This window comes from Taeniopygia guttata, chromosome Z (genome assembly GCF_048771995.1).
Source record: "Taeniopygia guttata chromosome Z, bTaeGut7.mat, whole genome shotgun sequence".
Taxonomy (NCBI): Eukaryota; Metazoa; Chordata; class Aves; order Passeriformes; family Estrildidae; genus Taeniopygia; species Taeniopygia guttata.
The window spans coordinates 6,001,688-6,012,863 of record NC_133063.1 but is presented as its reverse complement, the minus strand read 5'-3'; the positions used below and the strand labels follow the sequence as shown (position 1 = coordinate 6,012,863).

General features: G+C 35.3%; 1 long non-coding RNA gene across 1 annotated transcript in view; it reads right to left on the bottom strand.

Annotated features, from left to right (window-relative positions):
• Positions 1-314: 314 nt before the first annotated feature.
• Positions 315-11,176, bottom strand: part of LOC140682030 (uncharacterized) — a 55,308-nt gene continuing 44,446 nt past the window's right edge. Inside the window, exon 3 of the long non-coding RNA XR_012053264.1 lies at positions 315-1,084. This is a non-coding gene — a long non-coding RNA (uncharacterized lncRNA). The remainder of the gene's footprint in view (positions 1,085-11,176) is intronic.

Here is an 11,176-nt window from a genome sequence, read left to right as displayed (position 1 = left end):
ATATGCATCTCATGAAACAATATGATTCTTTGGAAGAATACGTCTATAAATTTTTGAGTGAGTAAATAGCTACCAAATCATTATCTAACTTGATTAAAGCACATTTTTCTTAGAAGAATATTAGCTGTCACTACCACTACATGAAGAATACATGGGTATACGTCTCCCAGTGATAAACTCCGAGAGCAATATCTGGAACAATTTGTTTTTAGGCTATCCTTTCCAAAAGCAGCTTTGTGGCCTATGATTTTACTTCTCAGTTTGCTAAAAATTATTGTAATGCAGATTGTGAAATAAAAAAGGTGATGATGTAGTGCAGAAAAAGAAGAATGTTGTTATTTTCTTAAAAGATTGTTGAATAATTCACATCCAGGCATGCTGTAACAGTAAAGCTAAAATGTTTTTTGTTTTTTCTCCCATCCATTCATGATCTATCTTATGTGACACATGAAAACTCATACCTTTTCAAAGCAATTATTTGCTAAAATATATAGTGCATGCAGATTTATCATGCATTCATGCAGATTTATTGTGCAAAATGATACTTAAGAAACTGTCAGGAGACTGAAGAGAACAGCAAACATGGTTAGCTGAGAAAACAGGCAATTTGTTTCAACAACTAAGTCCATAACAACATTTATGTGGATCCAGAGAGGGGCATGGCAGGACAGAGAAGGTTTAGGCACTGAGGCTACTTTTGGATCAGCATGCATTGTCCCAGAAGAAGAGGGTTGTGGTCCTCACTGCACCTTGCACTGGAGCCGATCCATTGTGCTGCTCAAGGCATTTTTCCCCTTAGGAGCTGCAAGTGCTCCTGCAGCGGATTAAAGAATTGCAGCAGCTTCTCAGCTGGAAATGGATAGGGTGGGGTTGGTCTCAGGGCATCTGCACAGGGGTCGAGGTCTAGACTGGCACTGGCGCTGCAGTAGGTGCTGGTGCTGGGCTCAGGATCCAGTTGTGGAAGTGAAGGTGGAGTCTCCAGGCATTTTGGCTCTGCACTGCCTTTTCTCCAGCTGGTCATGCCCGCTTGCCACAAGAAGTCAGCGTGGTTATCTCTGCAGACAAGGGTCCCCCTGCTGTCACCCTGCAGCAGAGCAGAGGATTAAAAGATTGGCGTTGGGTACTTGCCAACAAGCAGAGCTCTGCCTTAACTACATATATTTTTAATAGCATATTGCTTAGATAACAGCTATTTTCTATTGCCTCTACTTATTTACTGTCTCATAAGGACTCGATGTCCTGCAATATCACTCTGAGAAACATGGGTACAAAAATATGATAGCAAACATTTACTCTGTATGTATTCAGAAAAATGCACTGTAGTGATGGTATTCTATCAGAGCCATTCATATGGGCAATGAACTTAATTACAAAACAGAAAAAGATTATTTAGTCATAGAAATAGAAATCTGTACTCTTCTTCTTGAAAGAGGGGCAGACTAGGATTTGCACAGTTCATAAGGAAACATTTTTCGCTTCTTAGAAAGCAGTGTTGGATATGCATTGTAAAGTCAAGTGAGAATGTTTTGTTGAAAATGCATTATTTTCAGGTTTTAATATTAATTATTCTCTTATGGGCTTTGTTGCATAAAATTACTATGTGCCAGAATATATAATCTAAACAATTAAATTGTGTGGAAACCCAATGTGCTTATACATGTCAGTATCTCAGATAGGTGAACTGTCTTTAATAAGTCAGAACCTATGCAGACACAGAGATTTACTTGTAAATGTAAATACACAGAGAAATACTTGTAAATTATGCAAAAATAAATATAACCATAGGAAGAAAGCAGAAACATAAACTGCCTGAAAATGTCAAGCAGAAATTTTAAAAGAATGAGTCATGCAGCCAGTAAATTCAGATAAACTATTTATAGTCCCCTCCTCTGAGACTTCTCTCTATCGACACAGTGAAAACCCAATGATTTCTAGGGCATCTTGCTGAGTTCTGATTTGACATCTAGATCACATGTGCCAGGAGGAGCCTACCTTAAGGCAGATTACAGCTGGGAACTCATGAGTTCTGTGTAGGCTTTCTTTGTCTTATTGATGGGTCAACTTAAATTTAACTCAAAGAGCACAATCTAGTCTTTGTACAAAGGAGGTGTCAGCATAAAATGGCTTTCATGCATATCACTAGGTATCCTAGATGAGACTGAAAAGTCATGCAGTCATTCAATCATAAATTTCTTTGCCTTAAATACATTTATTTGAATTTAATGATTTCATTATTGATTTCCTGAATCCAGTTTTGGGATATCACAGTTTTCAATATAAATACCCTGGATCATTGTCATTTCTTTTGCTGCGTTTGTGACCCTGTCAATGAAGTCTCTGTGCTGTCATTGACTACAACTGTATGTTTATTATTTATGCACCCACAGAGAGGAAATACCATTTCCTATTGCCAACATTTTTTTATAACTGGTTTGGCTATGTACAGTGCTCACTAGGTCTAAATATGTCTTTTGCTGAGCAATCAAAGTACTAAAGGTTGTTACTAAAGATTCTCTCAATTTTTGAGACAAGTAAGCAAAATTATTAAAGGGAACCTTTAATGTCTGTGAGGATGTAAAGAAATACATCAGTGCTGAGATATTTTTTCAGTTAAAAAGATCTTTTAAAGAAGTATTGCAATGTTCATAATCATCACATTGTTATCAACTAGGAAAAATTCTTGGAACTACTGTAGTGTAAGTATTTGCTGTGAAGAAAGAGAAGAAAAGAAAGGGAAGGAAGGAAGGAAGGGAGGAATGGAGGAAGGGAGGAAGGGAGAAAGAGAGAAAGAAGAAAGAGAGAAAGAGAGAAAGAGAAAAAGAAAGAAAGAAAGAAAGAAAGAAAGAAAGAAAGAAAGAAAGAAAGAAAGAAAGAAAGAAAGAAAGAAAGAAAGAAAGAAAGAAAGAAAGAAAGAAAGAAAGAAAGAAAGAAAGAAAGAAAGAAAGAAAGAAAGAAAGAAAGAAAGAAAAACAGAAAAACTCCAGCAACTTGTGTGCTAAAATGTGTTCTCTAAAAGATGTAGAGGGAGAGTTTTCTATTTCTTCCTCAAATATGCACTTGAGACACTAAGCCTAAAAGCAAAGCAAGAGGAAGACATCAATTTAGTCTTTGAAGTACTAAAAAGGACGGTGCATGAGCATGAGGCGCTTTTTGTCAATATGATACTTCAAATTATTATTCTACCACAGAATGTTTTCCTCCTTGCCATATCTCACAATAGTCTTACAGTTCTAAATACAAGATTCATGATACTATATCAGATTATTCTGTGGAAGTGATTTGAAAGGAAGTTTGTGCAGTAAAAGAAAAGGTCAGTAGAAATGAAATCAATGTGGCTGTGCTCTGAAAGGTCAAGAGCTTACCAGCATGGAATAGTTTCAAGTACATCACTCAACAATCCACTATTAGGGCATCCTTAAACACCATATGTATGGGTTTTTTAAATAACCCCAGGGATGGTGATTCATCTTCATCCCTTGTCAGCCTGGCTATTCCGATGTTTGGTAATTCTTTTGTTGAAGAAATTTTTCCTCATGTCCAATCTAATATCAATCACCTCAAATCAATTCCCTTTACCCTTATCACACCTTTCTACAACAGTGTTTCTAACAAGACATGAAATCAGAATACCATGTAAAAGACAAGACAGGAAGATAAGTGCACAGGAAAAAATTATGTGAGAGCCCTTCAGATGCTCTGTGGTTTTATTAAACTTCTGACAATGAAAAGAGAAATATTCTGTATCATGGTGTATGAAATGCTGCTGAAGAGACATGGAAAGCTCATAGGTCACAATCCTTTCTTTTTCTTTTTCCTTCTTTTTTTTTTTTTTTTTTTTTTTTCCTGGCAGGGGAGATATATTAGTGATTATGTTCACCTGCAGAAACCCCTGAATGCTGTGGTATTCTAGGTCTTGCCCTTGTTGCTCTTGTTCCTTTGCCCATAGTGACGCTTGTGAAGTGCAGTAGAAAATAGCATTGAGAGAAATCTGTTATGATAATTAAGTTTGGTGTCAGTCATTTCCACTTATTCTGGCACAGGCAAGTTGCTGTCAGAGTAATGAAGGGCTCTGACAGAGAAACATGCAAAAGCAGAGAATAATCATACTCCAAGAACATGAAGATAGAGCAAACTTATGGGAACTGTTGGTCCGATGCTTCACCAAATCTGACAAATCTTATATTACTGTGTTAAAGAAAAGCCATGAAACTCACACAATTATGTTCTGGGCTGATAATAAAATATTCCTGTTCTCAGAGGACTCTGGCTGAAGCCTAGTGTCAAAATATAAATGAGGCATAGATGGCATGAAAGCTATATGTATTTTGTACAGTATGTTATGGCTACAACCAAGGAATCTTCCAGTATGTGAAGCCTTTCGATGAACATGCACTAGCATTGGACTCAAGACAGAGATACATCTTTCCCCATTTTATTGCCTTCTTCTCCCTGATGTCTTCAACAGTTTATAAAACTTTAAAAGCAGTGAGTTGAGAAGAGGCAGACCTTCTGATTTCCCTGTAGTGGTACCAAACATACTGATATTTGTGTACTTTTCTAAAAGAAAAATTCAGTTTGGGAAAGTAATCTCTTTATGGTGTAAAGATTGTCTCAGCATGAAAAGCCACCCTAAATCTGGGAATTCAAAACACGCTTGGATCATTAGTTATCTTGCTGATCAAGAGGTTTTGTTAATCAATATGGCTTGGGCTGCATGCTCTTAAAAATTACTACTGTTTGTCACCTTCCTCCCAGCCAAATGTAACAAACAGCTAATAAACATCAACACTGTATAATAAATTTGATAAATAGCCAGCGAGCAAGCCTGAAGTGCTTTTATATGAAGTGCTCTGTGGATCTCAGCAGATTGTGCAGATTTGTTTAATTTATTGCTTTTAGCTCTGGTATGTTCTGGGACTTCTTTATTACAGCCTAATGTAATAATTGTGTCTATGAGGATTTCTTGAGCAAACACCTCAACAGCTAAATTCTCTGTCTGCTGGATCTGTGTGCTGTAGGTGCCCATTTATGTCTGACTGCTGCCTGCCTCTGCTGTTAGTGACAACTGTTTCTACCAGAGGTGGATACAATCTGGTTTTCAAAAAATACTAATAATTCCTGGAACTTCATATTTGGAGTATATTATTTTGCTTTCTTTTTCAATACACAGCAGCAGGTCAATAGATATCCTGATGCTAATTTCTAATGCAGGTCTTAAAAAGTCAGTGGTGGTAAGCTGTATTTTACCAGTGCTATTCTGCTTTTTAACATAAGCATCAAAGCCTGTCTGCATCATTTTGGTAGGAGGTATTTTATTATTTTCCTGCTATTTTCCAGTAAGACATTTTGCATGGCAATAATGAGAGGTAGGATTTCACCTGTATTCTGTTGTGAAATGTGTCTTCAAGGTAATTTCATAACACATACTTCATCTAAAAATGAAACACTGGATAAGCATAATCTCCTATTTACTTGTATTTGCTAAGCGTCTCTCAGGGAAGTTAATAGATTATTTTTTTTTCTGGCAACAATAAATTATTTCCTCTTCCAAGGGCTATTTTAAACAGCATTGGAAATATAATTTCTTTTACTTGCCTGGCTTATTTTTGGCTGTATGCATTTTGCAGTGCCTTTATTCATATGAACCTAGGGAAAAATATTTAGTTATTAACCTTTTGGATCATAGATAATTTTCATGTATATTAAAAAATATTTCTTTCATGTCAAGCTGAGGAATTGCCATGCTGACATCTTTCAAGATCTCCTTTTGGTTGAGAGCAGCCACTTTTAGGTGGGTATAGAGTGCAGGCATATGCTGTTTGTCACATACTGAATTCTAGTGACTTTTAATAAGGCTCATCTTTAGCAATGTCTCTGATATCCCTTGATGATTCACAGGCTTTTTGCTTATGCACTCCTCTGCTGCTTTTTTTTTTTTTTTTTTTGTGAAAATTCAGGAACTTTGTCCACTTTCCTTAAGAGTTTATCAAATACTATAAAAGTTTGTTTGAACTCAAGTGTTGACTGAGTTTGTAATTCAGATGCCTTTATCCACCTTATTTTTGGATATGGGGACATTATTTTGGTACTGCTTAGCATTGAAAATAGATGTTCTGTTTGGCGAATCTTGTCTTCTTGTGTGCAAAAGCAAAAAGAAAGTAAGCAAGCAAAACTTTTCACCTCTGTAGCTACAGACCACCTCCCTCCATTTTCCACTATTGAAGAGTACAGATTTTCACTATAACTGTAACATAGAAAATTATTTTTTTAGGATAACTCCACCAAAAAATTTCTTGCAGTATCATGCACTCAGGTCTGAACTCCCTGGGGGCCTTTCTTACTGAACTCTTCAACTTAATTCAACTTATTTCTGCAAGATAATCTCACATTTGTTGTTTATCCCTTCCCAAGCACAGTCAAAACAGCAGCATGTTCTTTCAAAAGCTGAAACTCCTTCTGTATCTTACTTTTTGGACTATGGCTGTAGTCCTGTGTTTTGAACTTTGAGGTCTACTTAATGTATCTTGTTGCCTTTATTTCTGCTTTTGAGCTCATAGTCTGGAGCCTAGTATCTTTGGTTCTTCTAATATTGTAGTGAAGCACATCTGATGAATTTAGTCCAAATAGTAAATCACTAATGAACAGTGATTTTTGTTGACTGCACATCTACTCTGCTGTGATCTGCAGTAATTGCCCTTACTAATAATCAACAGAACATCTAGCAAGGTATCAGATATTCCTCACAAAATTTCTGCCGGATAAATAGAATAAACTATGTCCTCTTTTTCTTATATTAGTTTATTATGGGATTTCATACTTAAGAAATCACTTTGGCATTTTGAAAAGTTTTACTATCTTTCAGATTAACTTGCATTCAGGTAAAATGTTCTGCACTGCAATATTTTTAAAGAAATACATAGCACTTTAAAGAATTATTTTGGAAAAAGTGTAGTGAGAAACAGTGTTATGAATATATTTTACAATATTGCACACGGAATTAAGTCTTTTATAATCTTGCTAATCCTGTTAATAAAAAAATTAAGACATCAATTTCTATATGGGGTTAAAAAGGAGATGTAAGAACTATAATTTTTTATTAGGTGAAGAAAATAATCAAAAACACATTTTTATCTGCATCACTTTTTAGCAATATCTGGACATAAAAATTGTTTGGTGATGTTAATATTGAACATTTCACTTTGAGCCAAACTCTCGTGAAATTTGGTTATGTACTAATTTCAGAATAAAATTTGGCTTGTAGTAACTTCAATCACAGAGATGTGAGTGCTGGCTGGAGAAGACAACATAGGCATATCCCACATGTATCTAAATTCCTGAGTGGGATGTGCCTGGATAGTCTGTTATGGTCTATTATGTACTCCATGAGCAGCTGCACAGCAGATATATGTAAGGTAGAGGATTCCTCACTAAGAGGGAATGTAATATGGTATAGAAGCACTGCTCATTTCAACTTTCCCTGAATCAATCTAGGACAATAAAACATTTTCCTGTTTCTATAGATTATTGATTTGCTAGTGTTTACAAAGCCATTTTACGGGCAACTGATGTATTTAAAAATTATTTTAGAAAGCAAAATTCATGAAACGGTATTGAATTGGAAGCTTGTAACACAATCAAGTTGAAAAAAGAATGGCTGAGTGACTTTAAACTGCAAGAATTTAAGTAATTGCCTGTGATTTTGAAAGAAGCAAAAGGAAAAAAAAAAACATGTCAAAATCTAAAATGATTGAAAAATTGTTTAAAAGCAATGTTTTATTTAAATATTTACTTATATACAAAATTATTACAGAAAGAAAATAGCTAAAGAAAAATTTTATTTAAAGGATTCTTTATATTGTCAGCTAAGATAAACACCATAATTTTTATTGTGCCGATAAAATCACTCTTCCATTCTTAAGAGGCCTTAGTACAGCTTTAACAGTTTTACCATGGAACCCCAAACAAGCCAATCTCAACCCATTTCCTGCTTTCCCTTTTTTATTTATTTTCATGACAAAACTTACATTTCATTTTTCTGGATATTTACAAACATATTTTTAGGTCCTTTTAGATTATAAAAGAAATGGTGCATGTTTCAGCCATTAATGAGTCTGGTAAACTTTAAATCTTTATCGGAATTCAAATTTAAATATTTATAGGGGATTTTTAAAACTATTAAACCTGGTTGGCCTTCACTTCCTTTATCGGTTGAACTGGTTGAAATTATGTGAGTCCAATGCCAAGGCTGTGATATTTTGATAATCCCACATTAAACAGAGGAGAATGGGATTTTATGGGAAATGTGAGATAGGATTGGAATTATTATATAAGTAATAAGCATGGATACATAAGAACATGTCTGACTAGCAACTACAGAAATAGATAAAGGAAATAAATCTTGACAATATCAGGATACTTTCCAGATACCTTACATTAAATTAGGGATATCTGTAACTACAATCTACCTACTTATTTAAGCCAGGAGTCTTAATCAGTATTAAAAAAAATTCAAACCCAGAAACCACGAGCATTTAAGCCTATGGTACAATGACATATGATCAATATGATCATTTAGTACTCTATTTTCATATAAATTATTTTTGAATACATAATTTTAGGACATCTTAGGCTCTAAAAAATGGTTACATAATTGCAAAAAACCTCTGAAGCTCCATAAAGAGAAAAGGAAAAAAACCCAACAGTGTAAAAGAAAGCAAAAATATATTATAAAATTCAGCAATAGGGTTAAGGTAAAAAAATAAGGCTGATCTGTACTAGTTATAGTCTGTAAACTGCATTTCAGTATAGGTATTAGTCATAGCAGGAAAGCAGCACCTACAAATACTGTTGTAAGACAAAAGAGGTGGTGATTTATTTCACCAACTGAAGGTGTAAAACAATGTAGTTAATATTTGAGGAATTGTTTTGAAGTCTCTGTTGTATAGCTACTTACCTCTCTTGCTATTTTTATATATTACTGACTTTTTAGAAGGTTCCTCAGCGCTTCTTGTTCAGGTGATCAAGGACAGTTTTGTCAAGAGTAGAAATCTTTAGAGAGGGTTCCCAGCATAGATTCAGGGGGTGATCAGCCCCAGGTATATGTATTATTGGATTCTTGACTTCTTTTACCCAGAGTAGCAAAAGCAGAGACTTATGGACTGTAGCACTGATAGCAAAGTTCTGTGCCACACTGTAGGCATTACTTCATTCACTTTAAATTCTTGAATGCACTTTGCACAATTCTGGACTTTTTTTTTTCCAGGACTTTATTCCAGGAGATGTGACAAGGATTGGGTTTGGGTTAGGATTGCAAGGGTGATCAAATTTGTATTTGGGGAATAATAAAAAATTTAGGTTTACTTGACATTTTCTTATGGGGAGGAGATAGTATAGGGATTGTCTGAATCATGTGTTTGGTTGTACTTTAAACAAATAAATTAGCAATATTTCTCTAACCACCACTTTCTTTTGAAGTCATACTCATTATGACTTATTGTTACTCCCAGTGAAATATGAAAAGTAACAATAAATGATCGTTTCTGTAACTTTTGATTGGTCAGTGATTAATAACCACATTTTTGGGGCTTCTTGTACTTGTCTATTTACTAAGTTCTTGATAAAATGTGGTGCTCCATATGCAAAACATTAAAAGGTCCATCCACTTTCAAATTTGCTCAGCTGCTGGAACATTTTAAAGTGGCTTTCAGATAAGCAAGCTCATGCAATAACTAATAAGCATATAATTCCACTGACAGTGCTGCTGGGAAAGGATATTACAGACCAGAAAGGCATCAGTTTCCAGTGAGGAGCACACTTTGGTGAGTGTGTTTAAAATTATTTGCTGTTTAAGAAAGATTCTCTCTTCTAATTGCAACACCCAGCTTAGGCAGAAAGAAGCCCTCTGAAACAGTGAAAGCCTTCAGCAAAGACTTTTCCAGTCTTTGCAATTCCCATGAAAGCAGTTTAAATAAATAGATAGATGCCCAGATTTGACTGGAGAGAGAATGGTCTCACATGAAAAATAACTACTTGGGATGATGCAAGGTTATAAATAACATCTAGTTCACGCTCTGTGCCAGCTAAGAACTTTTTATGGCAAGATGTAGCAGTTCAGTGCTGCATGCAGTGCCATGCAGTCATCACACCTTGTCTGGAAGACTCCAGAGAAAAACTGTATTTTTGCAGGCTGGTAAGTACTGGTGATTTAGTTTTACAGTTGAAGAAACATGCTTTGGAAATGTAAGATCTCTGCAGTTCAGTGCCTCTTAATTTATCCTGGATACATCGAGAAGAGAGAGTGGCTCACACTGAACTACGTACAATAGTAGAAAGAAATTTGCATTGAAGGTGACAATAGAAATTTTCAGCTGTAAATATGATGCAACCTTTAGGAGACCTTCTGCTATTCTAGATGATTTGAAAGGCACTTACAATCCATTATTAAAATAGTCTGGTGGTAGATGTGCATTTTATTCATAAGAACTTGTCATTTAGCTCCAATCAGCATTGCTTGATCTCTTCTCCTCCCCACTCTCCCCCCTAAAAGCAAACTTGAGAAGTGTTCTGATCCTGTCAGTTTAGTCTGCTACTATGAACTGAAAATCAAAGCTTGCATAGTCAAAGCTTTGGCAGCTTCAATGACTTTGCCTTTTCAGAATGTATTTAATTCCCCTTTTCATGCATTGGCACAGACATGCCTCTCAGATGCTCTTCAACTACAGCTGTGTGCACTTGTATTGACAAACTTATCAAACAAACTCAAAGGGAAATAGATAAGTAGAAAGACCTTTTCCTATGAAAAACAAAAAATGAAGAAAAAGAAGAAAAAAAATCTATTTTTATTTTAAATAGGCCAAACCAATTTGCAAATATTTCCTCAAGCAGGCAATTGCAGTCTGCAGGGAAGGTAATTGTGGTAATTACTTGCAATTATTGAATATCTTTAATCTATCATAAGTTATATGCACATTATGCAGGAACAAAGTAGATTTGAATGCCGTTCTATTAATACATAATATCTTACAATCTGCCTGTCTCATGATGTGCTTATATTCTGTTATTCTGCAAATGGGCCATCCCAAATGCCTGTAAACACTTGCTTGTGTTTGGTTTTGTTCACAGTGGTTAGTTTTGTACCCCAATTTATGCAAACTCACTGCAGTTTGCACCGGTGGAA